The following is a 16,729-nucleotide window of genomic DNA, read 5'->3' as shown; positions in this document are numbered from 1 at the left end:
TTAACCTCTCAGCCCCTCAGTAACCCGGCTGTTAGCAGCGCCGCCTCCCCGGTCACCCCGGTTTCCCAGGAACCCCACTTCCCTCCCCCGGAGCACTTCGATGGAGAGTCGGGCACCTGTCGGGCGTTTCTCGCTCAGTGTTCACTCATCATTGAGCTGCAGCCCTCGTCCTTCCCCTCGGATCACTCTAAGATAGCGTACCTCATCACGCTGCTGTCCGGGAGGGCTCTCGCCTGGGCTACGGAAGTATGGGAACAACAGTCTGCCGTATGCTTCAGTCTGGAGGAGTTTGTGGCAGAGGTAACGTAGGTTTTCGATGCTCCATTGTCCGGGAGAGAGGCTGCCCGGAAGTTACTCCAGCTTTGGCATGGCTCCCGCAGCGTGGCAGACTACACAGTGGATTTCCGCACGTTGGCAGCTGAGAGTGCCTGGAACCCGGAAGCATTGTTCAGCATCTTCTTCCACATAAAGGATGAGCTTGCTGCCTGGGAACTACCAACGGATCTCGACTCGCTCATCGCCTTGACCATTTGGATCGATGGGCGATTACGGGAACGAAGGAAGGAAGGAGAGGAGATTCAATTTCACTCGCCCGTCCACGGACTCCACCTCACCTCCGAGGTATCCCGGAAGTCCCCTGTTGCTGGGAGAACCTGAGGCTACCCGAGTTCCCCCAGGAGCCTCCGAAGATTGCTCAGCCACCTCTTCCCGAATCCATGCAACTAGGCAGAGCTAGGCTGTCTCCAGCTGAACGGCTATACAGAATTCACACTAAGAGCTGCCTATATTGCGGGACTACTGGTCATTTCGTCTCCACCTGTTCACTAAAATACCAGGCTCACCGGTAGGAGCGAGTACTCTCCTCTTACTCGCATCCCTTTTCATGCCATGTTGCTGTGGTGGAACCAGTCAAAATCTCTGGGGCTGATGAGAGATTATGAACGCTACCCTGGCTTCGAAGCTGGATATCCCCACTCAGCCTCTATCCATTCCCATGGATGTTAGAGCAATGGACGAGCACTCTATAGGCCGGGTCACCCACAATACCACCCCTATCAACCACAGCAAGATGATCCAGTTCCTGCTCATTAAGTCTCCTCAGGTTCCCGTGGTATTGGGATTCTCCTGGCTCCAGCAACACAATCCCCTCATTGACTGGTCTGCTGGTGCCATCATGGGCTGGAGCCCATTCTGCCACGCCCATTGCATGAAGTCAGCGCAGCCTGCCCCGGGACATCTTCCTGGGGCCTCGGAAGTTGCCCCGGACCTCTCCGCCATTCCCGCGGCATACCAGGACCTCTGGGAGGTGTTCAGTAAGGCCCGGGCCACGTTGCTGCTGCCGCACCGACATTATGACCGCGGGATTGACCTTCTCCCAAGCACCACTCCGCCCCGGGGATGACTATACTCTCTGTCTGGACCGGAGACCAAGGCTATGGAGACCTACATTGAGTACTCCCTAGCTGCAGGGTTCATCTGTCCTTCTGCCTCCCCTGCCATTCCCGCGGAGCACCAGGACCTATGGAGGTGTTCAGTAAAGCCTGGGCCACTTCGCTGCCGCCGCACCGACCTTATGACTGCGGGATTGACCTTTTCCCAGGCCCCACTCTGCCTCGGGTCCGGAGACCAAGACCTACATTGAGGACTCCCTAGCTGCAGGGGTCATCCGTCATTCTGCCTCCCCCGCCGGTGCAGGGTTCTTCGTTGTGGAGAAGAAGGACCTAACCTTGCACCCATTCATCAACTTCCAGGGTCTCAAGGACATCACGGTGAAGAACCGCTACCCGCTACCTCTCATCTTCTCGGCCTTTTAGCTGCTCCAGGGGGCCACCGTGTTCTCCAAGCTGGACCTACAGAATGCCTACCACCTGGTGCGATACAGGAAGGGGATGAGGGGAAGACTGCCTTCAACACGGCCAGCTGCCACTCCGAGTACCTGGTCATGCCCTTTGGCCTTACCAACGCCCCTGCTGTGTTCCAGGCTCTGGTTAATGATGTTCTCCGTGACATGTTGAACCGGTTCATCTTCGTCTACCTTGATGACATCCTCGTCTTCTCCCGCTCCACCCAAGAACATGTGCTCCACATCCGACAGATTCTCCAATGCCTCCTGGAGAACCAGCTTTTTGTAAAGGCAGAGAAGTGCGAATTCCATTGCTCCACAGTCCCCATTCTGGGTTACATCATCGCTGCAGGGAGCGTACAGATGGATCCCGGGAAGGTGAGAGTGGTGATGGATTGGCCCCAGCCTATGTCCAGAGTACAGCTGGAGCGTTTCCTGGGTTTCGCCAACTTTTATCGTTGCTTTATCCGGGGCTACAGCACCCTGGCCTCCCCCCTGTCTGCACTTACCTCTGCTGACCAGGCGTTCCAGGATCTCAAACATCACTTCACCACAGCTCCCATCTTGGTTCATCCTGACCTGTCCTGCCAGTTCGTGTTGGAAGCCGATGCTTCAGATGCCGGAGTGGGGGCTGTCCTGTCCCGGCGGTCTTCCCTGGATCTCAAGTTGCATCCCTGCGCCTTCTTCTCCCATCGCCTCAACACCACGGAGAGGAACTCCGATGTGGGGAATCGTGAGCTTCTCGCGTGAAGATGGCGTTGGAGGAGTGGAGGCACTGGCTGGAGGGGACGGAACATCCATTCATTGTGTGGACTGACCACAAGAAACTGGAATATCTCCGCACCGCCAAGGGCCTCAATTCCAGGCAGGCTCGGTGGGCCCTACTGTTCTCCCGGTTCATCTTGTCACTCTCCTACCGGCCGGGATCCAAGAATGTCAAGCCGGATGCGCTATAGCCCCACGACTACTACCCTGGATCCTGAGACCATCCTTCCCACCTCGTGCATGGCGACGGCACTCAGCTGGGGAATAGGGAAGCAGGTTTGGGAGGCGCAGCCTGACGCGGTCCGCTCCGCCGTCCTGGAGTGGGTCCACAACTCCAGGCTTGCCTGCCAACCGGGCTCCCGTCGGACCCTGGCTTTTGTGCGTCAATGCTTTTGGTGACCTTCCATGGTTCCTGACGTCTCCGCATTCATCGCCGCTTGCACGGTCTGTGCACAGAACAAGACTCCTTGGCAAGCTCTGACTGGTCTCCTCCAACCTCTGCCTGTCCCTCACCGTCCCTGGTCTCACATGTCCCTGTACTTTGTCACGGGTCTCCCCCCGTCTGATGGCAACACTGCCATCCTGACCATTGTGGATCAGTTTTCCAAAGCCCCCCACTTCGTTCCTCTCCCCAAGCTACCCTCTGCCAAAGAGACGCCCCAGCTCATGGTACCGGATCCATGGACTGCCAGTTGAAATGGTCTACAACCGGGATCCTCAGTTCTCGTCCCGGTTCTGGAAGGCGTTCTGCACCCTCATTGGGTTGTCGGCCAGCCTGTCCTCTGGGTTCCACCCCCCATCCAACGGCCAGTCAGAGCAAGCCAAACAGGAACTTGAGACTACTCTGCTCTGCCTGGTCTACGCCAACCCCACCACCTGGAGCCAGCAGCTGGTGTGGGTCGAATACACCTTTAACACCCTTCCCTGCCTATCACCTTTTGAGTGTTCCCTGGGGTATCAGCCCCCACTCTTCCCTGAGCGGGAAGAAGAGGTCGGCATACCTGCCCAGATGTTTGTCCGCCGCTTTCGTGGTACCTGGAGGAGAGCCCGGTCGGCCCTCCTCAAGACCACCTCCAGGTATCGACGACAAGCAGATCGCCATGGGGACCCCGGCTCCCCGGTATCATCTCGGGCAGAAGGTATGGCTGTCCACCCGGGATCTGCCCCTCTGGGTGGAATCCCGCAAACTCTCCCCTGTGGCTGGGATTGTGGATTGTCCCAGGTTTGTGGCTGTCTAGATCCCTGCTGTTTGTTGTTTTCATTTTTCCCGTGACCTGCTCTGTCTGGATCTGCGAGTAGTAACAGCGTAACCTACGTTGCTAGCTACCATGACAAAGACCAAAGCCAACAGGAGTACCGTTGAGGAAAGTGGTGTCTCTATCACACATGAAGGATCTTTTAAACGAACAAAAAGAGACCTGCAAGCAGCTGTTAAAATAACAAGAAAATAGCTTCAAGTGTTTTGTCCAAAACACAAAAATTCTACTTAAAAGAATGGATGACCTGACCAGAGAGGTCCAGGACCTGAAGAACAGTTCGCAGTTCTCCCAGGGTCAGCTCGATGAGTTGAAACAGGAGAACGGCAAGATGACAGCAATCTGTAAGTCAGTGAGAGAGGACATCAGTTCTGTGTGTGAATCCATGATAACAATGACAGATAAATCTCGAGGGACAATCAAGGCGGAACAACATGGTTGTGGACGGAATTGCAGAATCTCCACATGAAACCTGGACGGAGTCTGAGGACACAGTGAGGGAAATTATCTCTGATAAATTGAAGATGGACCACAGGAAGATTGAGGTGGAGCGCACCCACAGGACTGGAAAACCCACCACCGACCCAGGTGATAGGCCCAGGCCGATAGTGGTCAAGTTCCTGAGGTTCAAGGACAAGGTAGCTGTTCTGGAAAGAGCCAAGAACTTGAGAGGAACGTATATCTTCCTCAACGAGGACTATCCTTAAGCTGTGCGCCAGAAGAGGAAAGAACTGATCCCAGCCATGAAAGCTGCCAGAGCGAGTGTGGACATTGCTTACATCTGCTTTGACAGGCTCATTGTCCACCCTCCCTCCCAGAAGCCTGGAAGGGATGAGAGAGCCAAGCCTATGGGTTTGTAGCTTCAACCTCGCAGCGCACACAAACACACCAATTGATTAATGGACTGCTGAATGTATATTCTTTTATCTTGCTTTGTTTGCTCTTTTCAGTATTATGTCTATCTCTGATAAGCTACCCATGAAAGGGATGAAAATAGCTCATATTAATATATGTAGCCTTAGAAATAAGGTTCATGAAATCAATAACTTGCTAACATCACATAACATTCATATATTAACCATTTCTGAGTCTCACTTAGTGTCACGCCCTGACCTGAGAGAGACGGTTTATTTCTCTATTTTGCTAGGTCAGGGTGTGGGGTGGGCATTCTATGTTTTGTAATTCATTGTTTTGGGCTGAGTATGGTTCCTAATCAGAGGCAGTTGTCTATCGTTGTCTCTGACTAGGATTCATACTTAGGCAGCCTTTTCCCACCTGTGTTTGTGGGTAGTTATTTTCTGTTTTGTTATCTGTTACCTGACAGAACTGTTGGCTGTTTGTTTGTTATTTTTTCTTTAGTGTTCTGAGTTAAAATAAATATTCATTATGAACACTCAACACGCTGCACCTTGGTTCCCTCTCTACGACGGTCGTTACACTTAGATAATTAATTTGATGATACATCAGTAGTAATACAAGGATATAACATCTATAGAAGAGACAGAAATGCTTATGGGGGAGGTGATGCTGTATATATTCAGAGCCATATCCCTGTAATGCTTGGAGAAGATCTTGTGTCAAGTGTTATTGAAGTGTTGTGGTTGCAGGTTCACTTGGCACATCTAAAGCCTTTTCTTTTGGGGTGATGCTATAGGCCACCAAGTTCTAACAGTCAGTATCTAAATCATATGTGTGAAATGCTTGATAGTGTATGTGATGTAAACAGAGAGGTAAACTTTCTTGGAGACATGAATATTGACTGGTTTTCATCAAGCTGTCCGCTCAAGAGGAAGCTTCTTACTGTAACCAGTGCCTGTAATCTGGTTCAGGTTATTAATCAACCTACCAGGGTGTTTACAAACACTACAAGAACAAGATCATCCACATGTAGCGATCACATTTTACTAGTGCTGTAGAACTTTGTTCTAAAGCTGTATCCGTACCCATTGGATGCAGTGATCACAATATAGTGGCTATATCCAGGTAAGCCAACGTTCCAACAGCTGGGCCTAAAATAGTGTATAAGAGATCATACAAAAGATTTTGCTGTGTCTCATGTGAATGATGTTAAAAATATTTGTTGGACTGATGTGATGAATGAGGAGCATCCAGTCGCTGCACTTGATGAATTTATGAAATTGCTTCTTCAAATTATTGATAAACATGCACCTGTTAAGAAACTGACTGTTAGAACTGTTAAGGCTCCATGGATTGATGAGGAATTGGAAAAACTGTATTGTTGAAAGAGATGGGCAAAAGGAGTGGCTAATAAGTCTGGCTGCACATCTGACTGGCTTACTTACTGCAAATTGAGAAATTATGTGACTAAACTCAACAAAAAGTCCTAATAAAATACTAAATACCAAATACCCAGTTTATCGGCCCGTTTCCCATCTCCAAAGTCATTAGCCCCTCTGCTGTTCATCTTCTGTTGCCCCGTACCCTTCGTATACACCCCACCTTTCATGTGTCCAGAGTTAAACTCATGTCTCACAGCCCTTTGTCTCCTGTGTCCTGACCCTGAGACTTCCTGCCATTCTGGACCCTTTGCACCTTCTCTGGATTACTAACCCCTGCCTGCCTTTGACCTGTCGTTTGCCTGCCCCTGTATTAGGGAAATAAACGTTTGTTTCTTCGACACTGTCTGCATCTGGGTCATATCTAAAATGTGATAATTGGGTCATTGAAAGCCTATTCAATGCATGTCGTCTTGTAAAACAACATAACCCCGATTTGACCTAAATTCTTAAAACATGACGTATCAGAAATTATTACTCCAATTATCTCAAGAAAACAGACTGAAAATGGACACAATAACGGTTCTTCGCCATTATGATATGATTGTTTACTGAAAGTATATACCTCAGTTGGTGTTGTTTTTTCATTAAAAAAGACAATATATTTAGCTATATAAAGATATATTTACAGTTATTTCACACCTGACAACAAAAGCATATGGCAAATATTGTCGGTCATTCACTAGATTCACTCTATGTTCATTCATCCACCATGCTAAATCTGTTACCATGGCATCCGAAAGGCTGGTGTCTGGAAAGCAGAGTGTAGTGTTCCCGTAATGACAGCGGAGCCATAGGTGCCTCAGTCAGAACTGGATGCTACCAGAGTAAGTGGTGAGTCATTCAGGGTCGTCGTTTTATCAGGAGTCCATCCCTTTGAAAACAAAAAAAGTAAAGCAATGACTTTGATAATAGTGCCAGTTCTTATTACATTTACATTTAAGTCATTTAGCAGACGCTCTTATCCAGAGCGACTTACAAAATGGTGCATTCACCTTATGATATCCAGTGGAACAGCCACTTTACAATAGTGCATCTAAAAATTTTAAGGGGGGGGGGTTAGAAGGATTACTTTATCCTATCCTAGGTATTCCTTAAAGAGGTGGGGTTTCAGGTGTCTCCGGAAGGTGGTGATTGACTCCGCTGTCCTGGCGTCGTGAGGGAGCTTGTTCCACCATTGGGGTGCCAGAGCAGCGAACAGTTTTGACTGGGCTGAGCAGGAACTGTGCTTCCTCAGAGGTAGGGGGGCCAGCAGGCCAGTGGTGGATGAACGCAGTGCCCTTGTTTGGGTGTAGGGCCTGATCAGAGCCTGAAGGTATGGAGGTGCCGTTCCCTTCACAGCTCCGTAGGCAATCACCATGGTCTTGTAGCGGATGCGAGCTTCAACTGGAAGCCAGTGGAGAGAGCGGAGGAGCGGGGTGACGTGAGAGAACTTGGGAAGGTTGAACACCAGACGGGCTGCGGCGTTCTGGATGAGTTGTAGGGGTTTAATGGCACAGGCAGGGAGCCCAGCCAACAGCGAGTTGCAGTAATCCAGACGGGAGATGACAAGTGCCTGGATTAGGACCTGCGCCGCTTCCTGTGTGAGGCAGGGTCGTACTCTGCGAATGTTGTAGAGCATGAACCTACAGGATCGGGTCACCGCCTTGATGTTAGTGGAGAACGACAGGGTGTTGTCCAGGATCACGCCAAGGTTCTTAGCACTCTGGGAGGAGGACACAAGGGAGTTGTCAACCGTGATGGCGAGATCATGGAACGGGCAGTCCTTCCCCGGGAGGAAGAGCAGCTCCGTCTTGCCGAGGTTCAGCTTGAGCTGGTGATCCGTCATCCACACTGATATGTCTGACAGACATGCAGAGATGCGATTCGCCGCCTGGTTATCAGAAGGGGGAAAGGAGAAGATTAATTGTGTGTCGTCTGCATAGCAATGATAGGAGAGACCATGTGAGGATATGACAGAGCCAAGTGACTTGGTGTATAGCGAGAATAGGAGAGGGCCTAGAACAGAGCCCTGGGGGACACCAGTGGTGAGAGCGCATGGTGCGGAGACAGATTCTCGCCACGCCACCTGGTAGGAGCGACCTGTCAGGTAGGACGCAATCCAAGCGTGGGCCGCGCCGGATTATGCAGTCAAAAGGTGCCTGCAAACTTCAAAGTTCTAGTTAGACCCTTGGTTGATATGACGTCATCGTTTTGTAATTTGGTTATGTACATCACGCCAAAAAATCGGAGCAAATGATGGTCAAACAGGAGTGTGGGGATAGATACCTTACGGGACTTATGGATCCATGCGAATGGTCAGACGTTCTGACCTTCAAAAATGTACATTGACCTAGTAAAGCTACCATTGTAAATAGGCTACCAGGATCAATTGGGCATTGTCATAGGATCTACCTCAGATAAACCTGTCAAATCAGACTGTTTCTGTACATACCTGACAGTATACAGTAGAAGCAATTTCTCCTTATCTTGTGTTTCAAAATGATAATAATTACAACAGATACAGAGGCACAGTATTAGTAAAGGTTATGTAATATAATGTATCACAATCTAAGGTGTCAACCCAGCTTCATCACATTTCCCCTGCTACGAAAATATCAGGTAACTTCATGATGAAATCAGCTCTGTGTCACGACTTCCACCGAAGTCGGCTCCTCTCCTTGTTCGGGCGGCGTTCGGCGATCGACGTCACCGGCTTTCTAGCCATCGCCGCTCCATTTCTCATACGTCCATTTGTTTTGTCTTGTTCCATTACACACTTGGTTGTCATTCCATAATCACACTGCATGTATTTAGTCCTCTGTTCCCCTCCATGTCTTTGTGTATAATTGTTTATTGTTATGTGGATATTGTCAGGTGCCATACTTTTGGCACGTTATTGTTTTTATGAGCTGTTATTTTTGGACCGGAATTAAAGTACGCCTGTTTACTACACTCTGCTCTCCTGCACCTGACTTCGCCTCCTGTACACACCCCTAACACTCTGCCTCAAATTATTCCTTTTGGAAGTGTTTCTTGGTAAGCCCTTTTGTTGGATTTTTGCCGTTGTTGTAGAAAACCTGTCCTACTTTTGTCTGTTTTCTGCAGCGTGGAGGCCTACCTGAACTGAAATCAGCTCTCTGTTGTTGCTCAGCCTCTGGGTAGCTTCAGAGACATAAAGGTCAACGTGTTCAGAGCTGAGGGGCACATTATTTGGAGGGGTGGGATACGCCTGTCCTCTCCGGTGACCCTCTTTCACTGTGATAATGATAATGGGATGGGTGTAGTTGACAGGCTCTTCTCCTCTCTTACTGGGATTAGAGGAGAATGCGGGACAGGCAACCTATTGAAATATTGGACTACATTGATCAGTATCAGGACTCCTGAGGTTTTAGCTGTAGAGGGCGTGTTACACAGGTGTGCTTTGTCTACCAGAATCCATGACAGTACAGGGATATTGTTACTTTCCTCCCGCACATAATTATATTTTGTGACTCCTCTAGTTTCTTTCAACCAGGCCCTGTCATCATGTTCCAGAGAGTTCTTACTGGTAAGTACTCTCTCACCCTGTATATATACAGGTTATTGTTCTATACATGTTCTTCAGTATGCAAGAAAGAGGCTTAATGGTCTGCTCATTGGAAGTATAAGAACAAGTCACTGTACAGTACACAATGGCATACATGTTGCATAAGGGGTTTTCTCCCCAGAGTAAACTACATAGATGTGTCATTGAGAAGAGGCAACCGAATGTGTTGTACTTCTGCTTTAGACGGCTGGTTTTGGGTGTCAGTATATTATAATGGAGTAATTCATATTTTATTGTATTTTATTCTTCAGTCCTTTCGGGTTTCATGTTTTCATTTAACGGTATTTTCGGAAACCTCTGAAACAATGGGTACAATTAAAGGACTTCTGTACAGTATGAGCATTTGATTTACAACTTTCTGACGCGCATGTGTGTGCGCTGACAGGATGGGTACAACTGAAAATAATCTTTAGCTTGCTTAAACCCAATTGGGAAGCCAAGTTGTACCCGGTTACACCACATAGGACAGTATAATCACAACCCACTCTCTGTGCAGCCCTGTCATTACGGGCCAGAGAGCGACATCAAGTGCTACTCTCTTTTGAAAGGCGGTGATCATACGCTGTCTCTACATGAGTAACTGCTCTCCACACTCTACGTCACTAAATCACTGTCTTTGAGTCCCACTTTTTACTATACCGGTGCTTCTCGAGTTGAAATCCTTGTAAATGTCTCAGTTGGACAATACTCCTCTGAATCCGTCACCGATACCCTCTAGAGATAGGACCTCTAATTGGACATACATATTAAAGACCACCACGACAGGGACAGGTAATGAGTGTTGTTAATGGAGAGGATGTCACACACTGATGCCATCTGTTTTGTCACGTACATGGGTGTCATGCACCCTCTCAATCATGCATTGCTCTTTTGTCTTTCTCAATAAGGTAGGGATTAATCTTTCGTGGATGTGACAAACTTTTACGCAAATTTTACTTCTGGGCAACCGAGATTAGGTAGGGATATACTTAGTGGCCAGGCTAACAGAGTTGGCAGATGATACCGCCACAAAAGGGACATAAATTGAATAATATTGGATGGCAATCCCTGAACAATATTCCGCATGGCTCTAGCTTTGGCTGATTTACCATTCATTCTGTGAAATAAGAAGAACACAGAGGATCATTGAGGCCAGTCAGTTATCTTTGGTAGGAGTCAAAGTACTGGCAGCGATCAGCGACGTAAAAACGCGCTCCATGGCAGCAATGCAGTTTAAGCTCTTTTGTCAATAGTAGAATAAGTAGTATCTATTGCTCACCCTTTCACAGTCCAACCCCTCTGTGCCTCTCTTTCTTTCAATCCCCCTTTATAATAATACATTATATGTGACAATCACAGGTGTCTGTTTCACAGAGTTAAGTTTCCACCCGCAGTTACGTAAGAGGCCGTTTGTAATTACATAATGCTTTGTCTGAGGTGGAGACAAAAGGGGAAAAGCTGAGGGAGATGCACTGTGGGTATGAAGAGGTGAGACCTTTGGTCTTCTTGGTCTTGGTATTCAAGCCACACTGTGAACAAAGCAGTGAGGTGTGTGGACAAATAGTAATGTTGTGGCAGGCATGTTGTCATGTTTTATGCTACGTTCCACTATTCACCTCGTATTTGCATTTTACCAAGGTAGCGCTTGGTGATATTCTAACTACATAATAATTACATAACAACTAAGCTTTTGTTTGTCTGGGGTACACAAAAACCAGCAGTGTTTAGTACCATTGTGCACCAGCTACTGTAGTTGATTGCAATTGAATTCCTCATAGTCCAGACCTGGGAATTCTATCTTTGCTCTAGCCTGCAATAGCATCAACAGCATTGGACGTAATTGGCATTATGTAGCATGACCATGGTTCCACCTTCCTGCTGCTCAGTCTATAAACCACCACGATTACATGACGTTGTACATTCAGTCATACAGTACCAAACTCTTTCATCTTACAGTAAACCAGTGTTGACAACTTTGCATTTGATGTCATACGTCACCTTTGCATTTGATGGTAATAATGGGGCAAAATCTGGTCAAGGAAACTTCAGGGAATTTATGGTACATTTCCAACCAGCCATCATCTGCATTGGGATGGGGTTTACAGCCGTACAGGGCGGACGTAAGAGCTGTGGAGGGGCTTCAGAGAGGCAGTAAAAAGGCCTGAGGCAGCCATTTGAAGCAGCGTTAACAGCCCTCTCCTGCCAGGTGTTTTCATTGCTATGGCATTATGTTTTAACTATCATTAGCTACAAGAGTGAGAGGAAGCCATGGTATACCTGAAGTATTTAATGTATGGCCTGACATGAAAGGACTGGGAATAGGATATACGACATCCAGTGCACATTGGTGAAATTTGTGTTCAATTTCAATCCTGTTTAAGCCATGTTCTATCATCTTGTCTTGTTGCTGCTTTCATCTTGTCCTGTTTTAGTCACACTTTCATCTTGTGTTGTTGCGACAAAGAGTAGTTGGCGAGAATATATGGCAGTGAGAGTCGTGCTGTCCTGTATAATGACAAAATAGCTATGTTCCTAGACAAAGACAAAATTAATAAATCTAACAGTGTCCTCATCTCATCTCTGGTCCTGCTGCTTTTCATCAAATGTTGCCCCTGTCTGTATTCTAATTGACCAGGGAATTATAGGTAATCACTGAGCTACTTGAAGCCACTCTTACTCTCGACAAGCGATGGCTTCATCAGACCCGGGTGAGGAGTCATTTCCAGTTAGAATGGGCTCCTAATTAGGGATAATAAGCTCACTTCAAGAAATGCAGAACTGTCAGCTTTAACTGTTCCTGTCCCTCCTCATCTCATTGACTTCTTTTAGAGAGGCGCTTGCATAAATACCAGGCGAGTCTTGAACAAGATCACTGCTTTTTAAACAGCCACTGTTACAGCTGCCAGTCTGGAGCATAAAAATAAACAAATGGTCAAATGACAGAAAGTGAGCGGTGCGTAAGTGATTACTAATTATTTCCCCCTGTTAGCATGTCAAAAAGGTAAGGAGAGACAGGTAAACATGAAGCAGAAATTCAATGTGACCTGCCTTAGGCCACACATCACAGGATTTTGAGAAATTTCTGAGGATTTAACCCAGGACTGAATTATATCAGTGGGTGTTAAACAGTACTCATTACAATGTAAGCATACTAACAAATATACACTGAAAACCTGGGGGATAGCCTACTTGACAAAACAAGGGTTCAGAAATACATCTGCAGGTTGCATTCTGTTCATATGCTGGTTTGAAATGACATAATATCACACCACATGCAGTTCACAACACCTTCACACAAAATAATGACTGTGATGTATCATGGGGCAGGTTTTTACAAATTAGGGCACCTAAACAGTCCCTGAAGGAGGGGACAGAGAGTGGAATGGTAACATTAGCTGAGGATCTGGAGGAAATGGTGGAGAGAAAGAACCACAAGAATGGGAATATTTTCCAGGATCAGGTGGCCTCTGTCCACCTGAAGTGCTGTTAAAGACCATTGCATAAAAATCTTCATTATTGCTCTCTCCTGAAAACCACCAGAGCTGCATAAAGATCCAGATCATCTGTTTACAGTGACACTGTGATTTGTTTGACTGAGTAATAACAGGCTTAGTGATCCATCCCCTCAGCGGAGGTGGTACAATCAGGTAACCAGGTGTAAACTGAATCCGGCCCAGGGATCAGAGACTACAATCAGCTCGGTGCAAGAAGTGAGAAGTGTCATTGTCAATCGTCTCTCAAGATAAATGTGTTCTTCAATTCATGTCTTTAAGTCCGGCAAAATAGGTAGTTATCACACAACTAGGCAACTCGTTTAAGTGATCAGTCAAGGATGTTATCCAACTCAATCAAACTAGCTCTCACACTTTCTGGTTATGGTAGTGGATCTGAACCTGACGCCCTGCTGCGTAAATTAAGCCTGGCTGTGAGCTGAGACAGCTCGGTTCACCACAGCACTATACCAGAGTAGCATCCTCTGGCTGACACACTCAGCCAGCCACACTACACTACTCCTCTCATCACACACACACACACACACACACACGCACACACACACACACACACACACACACACACACACACACACACACACACACACACACACACTGAACCTGACGCCCTGCTGCGTAAATTAAGCCTGGCTGTGAGCTGAGACAGCTCGGTTCACCACAGCACTATACCAGAGTAGCATCCTCTGGCTGACACACTCAGCCAGCCACACTACACCACTCCTCTCATCACACACACACACACACAGTCAGTCAGTATATCACTGCAGTCAAGAACACCCTGCTGCATCAGGCCAGACAAGGACAGCAGGCCTTCCAAAACCTAAAATCCACACTCTCGGTCAGTTAAGATGTCTCTATCATTCTGATGTATTTACTGTATACAGAGTACCGTATACTGTAAGAAAGTGCACATAAGAGACATTAGAATAAGTATGCTCTTTATTAAATGTATGAATCACCTCACTGCATATCGGTATGAAACAGTGCAGCGCATGCAGTATTTTAATATTTCATGATAAAAGGAAATATTAGGGAATGAACATTATGTATAATAAGGGTTACATGGAGAAAATCAGACTTCTCTGAAATGAAAATGGATGGCACTCCATTCAACAAAATATATTTGTGTCACAGGCGTCAAAGTGAGTAGACCAAGGTGCAGCGTGGAATATGTTCATCTTGAGTTTAATGAAGCAAAATGAACACTTTACAAATTAAACAAAAAATGACAGCAGACAGTTCCGTCAGGTACTTACAACTAAACGGAAAATAACTACCCACAAAAAAACAAGGGAAAAACAGGCCGCCTAAGTATGGCTTCCAATCAGAGACAACGATAGACTCCTGCCTCTGATTGGAAACCATACCCGGCGAAATCATAGAAAACAAAACACAGAATGCCCACCCACCTATCACACCCTGGCCTAGCTAAACAGAGAAAACACAGCTCTCCTAGGTCAGAGCCTGACAATTTGACCTAAACCATCCCTGAACGCTTGAAAAAAAACAAGTGATCCTCCCCTATACAGCCCCACATTGGAGGTGTCACAATACACATAAAACCTAGCAGTCAAACAGGGAAATGGTTCCAATCGTTTTTCCACCAATCATTTTTCCCATAGGGAATTTTCAAAATACTTAAAATAAGGGCTGTGTTTCGTGTAGGCTTACTCTGGCGTGACATTTCGATAAGCATGTAAATCTTTCTCGGACAAGGTGACTTTTACCAATATATTCGGCTCTATTTACTCTCAGATTCAAAAATACTAATTCACATCAAAATAGACATCATGCAAGACTACAAATCCCTGCAAGCTCCTGCACGTCATCTCGAGCTGACACCTTTGCTAACAGGTATTATGACAACTTAAAACTTGCACAAGACAGTTCACAGAATTGTCAATTGAAAGAAATGTAGCCAATTTATTCATTACAACATTTTGCTAACATCAGAGAGTTAATCCAGAGATTCTTACCTTTGCCTCAATTTGGCAGTCTCATCCAGATCATCATGGCATTTGTAGTTTTTTATGATAGCCACATTAGCAGCTAATTAACATTTCATTTTGGCGGGGTACATACAGGCGAATATATTTATAGTCACCAGATTTACACGGTTATCAGAAAAATGAATGATGGAAAAATGATTGGAACCATTTATTGTCTGACTGCTAGGTTTTATGGGTATTTTGACTCATACTGTGGTACTCTATACCCAAAATAATAATAAAAACCAAGCGGATAGCAGAGAACATGTCTTCCTTTTGCCCACACTTCTTGGACAGGCAACAGGGCTGCGGGCCAGAAGGTTTTGGGTTCACAGACCCCCGTGGACAAAAGTAGGGGTGGAAAGATCCCCTTTGTATTTGCAGGTGTGAGAAAAAAATTGCTTTTATAAACATTTCTTGCAATTCTACATAATATTACATATTAGCGGACATTACAGGCTAAGAATGGACAAAGAGATAGGAGAGATAGGCCTATGTGTTCATCATATCATCTTTCTCCAATGCCAAATCAGTGTGTCTTTTTTGCAATGAAACTGTCCCTGTTTACAAATATTTAAATCTGAGACTTCATTTAGGAATCTGAGCATGGTACCCTAGACAGAGTAGGCCTACCATTTAGAAAAATGTAAGCTTTAACTGCTGGCTTCTCTTCTTCACTGGCTTAACCCAACGAGAGAAGGTTACAAGTGTGTCCCTAAAAGCTGTCTAGGTTTAAACATCTTCTATTGTAAAGGAAGTGAATAGCTTTAATCAATTGATAGTGACATAATTAGATTACCTCACAAGCAAAGTTAGCCTCTGAATGTCAAAGAAACAAAACAATGATATCCCCATATGCATCAGTGTCACCACTTTGCCAGGTATTTTACAGTTTGTTTCTAGCATAAGCATTGCGGACCAAAGCACTGTTATTGATCAATTTATATAATCGGATCCGTTTTATTTTCTTCCAATTGTTCTTAAATCTTTAACTGTCGTATTCTCGAATTAAAGGTATGCCTATTCGGCCTCCTGAGTGGCGCAGCGGTCTAAGGCACTGCATCACAGTTTTGCAGCGTCTCCACAGCCTGGGGTTCGATCCCAGGCTCTGTCACAACCGGCTGTGACCGGGAGTCCCATAGGGCGGCGCATAATTGGATCAGCGTCGGGAAGGTTTGGCTGGTGGAGGAGGGGGGAGGGGGGGGCTTTACTTGACTCATTGCGCTCTAGCAACTCCTTGTTGCCGGGAGGGCGCCTGCAGGCTGACTTCAGTTGAATGGTGTTTCCTCCGACACATTGGTGCAGATGGTTAAGCAAGCGGGTGTTAAGAAGTGCGGTTTGGCAGGTCATATTTCGGAGGATGCATGACTTGACCTTCACCTCTCCCGAGGTTTTTCATGGGTTTTTGTGGGTAGTTGTTCCGTAAGTGTAGCTGTGTGCCTCACATGACTGTTTTCTCGTCGTTGGTTTATATTCAGTGTTTATTTTGGTTTTCTTCACAATAAAGAAGATGAGTATTCA

This window comes from Salmo salar, chromosome ssa26 (assembly GCF_905237065.1).
Source record: "Salmo salar chromosome ssa26, Ssal_v3.1, whole genome shotgun sequence".
In the NCBI taxonomy this organism is placed as follows: domain Eukaryota; kingdom Metazoa; phylum Chordata; class Actinopteri; order Salmoniformes; family Salmonidae; genus Salmo; species Salmo salar.
The sequence above is the reverse complement of the archived record's forward strand: the minus strand, read 5'-3'. Positions refer to the sequence as shown.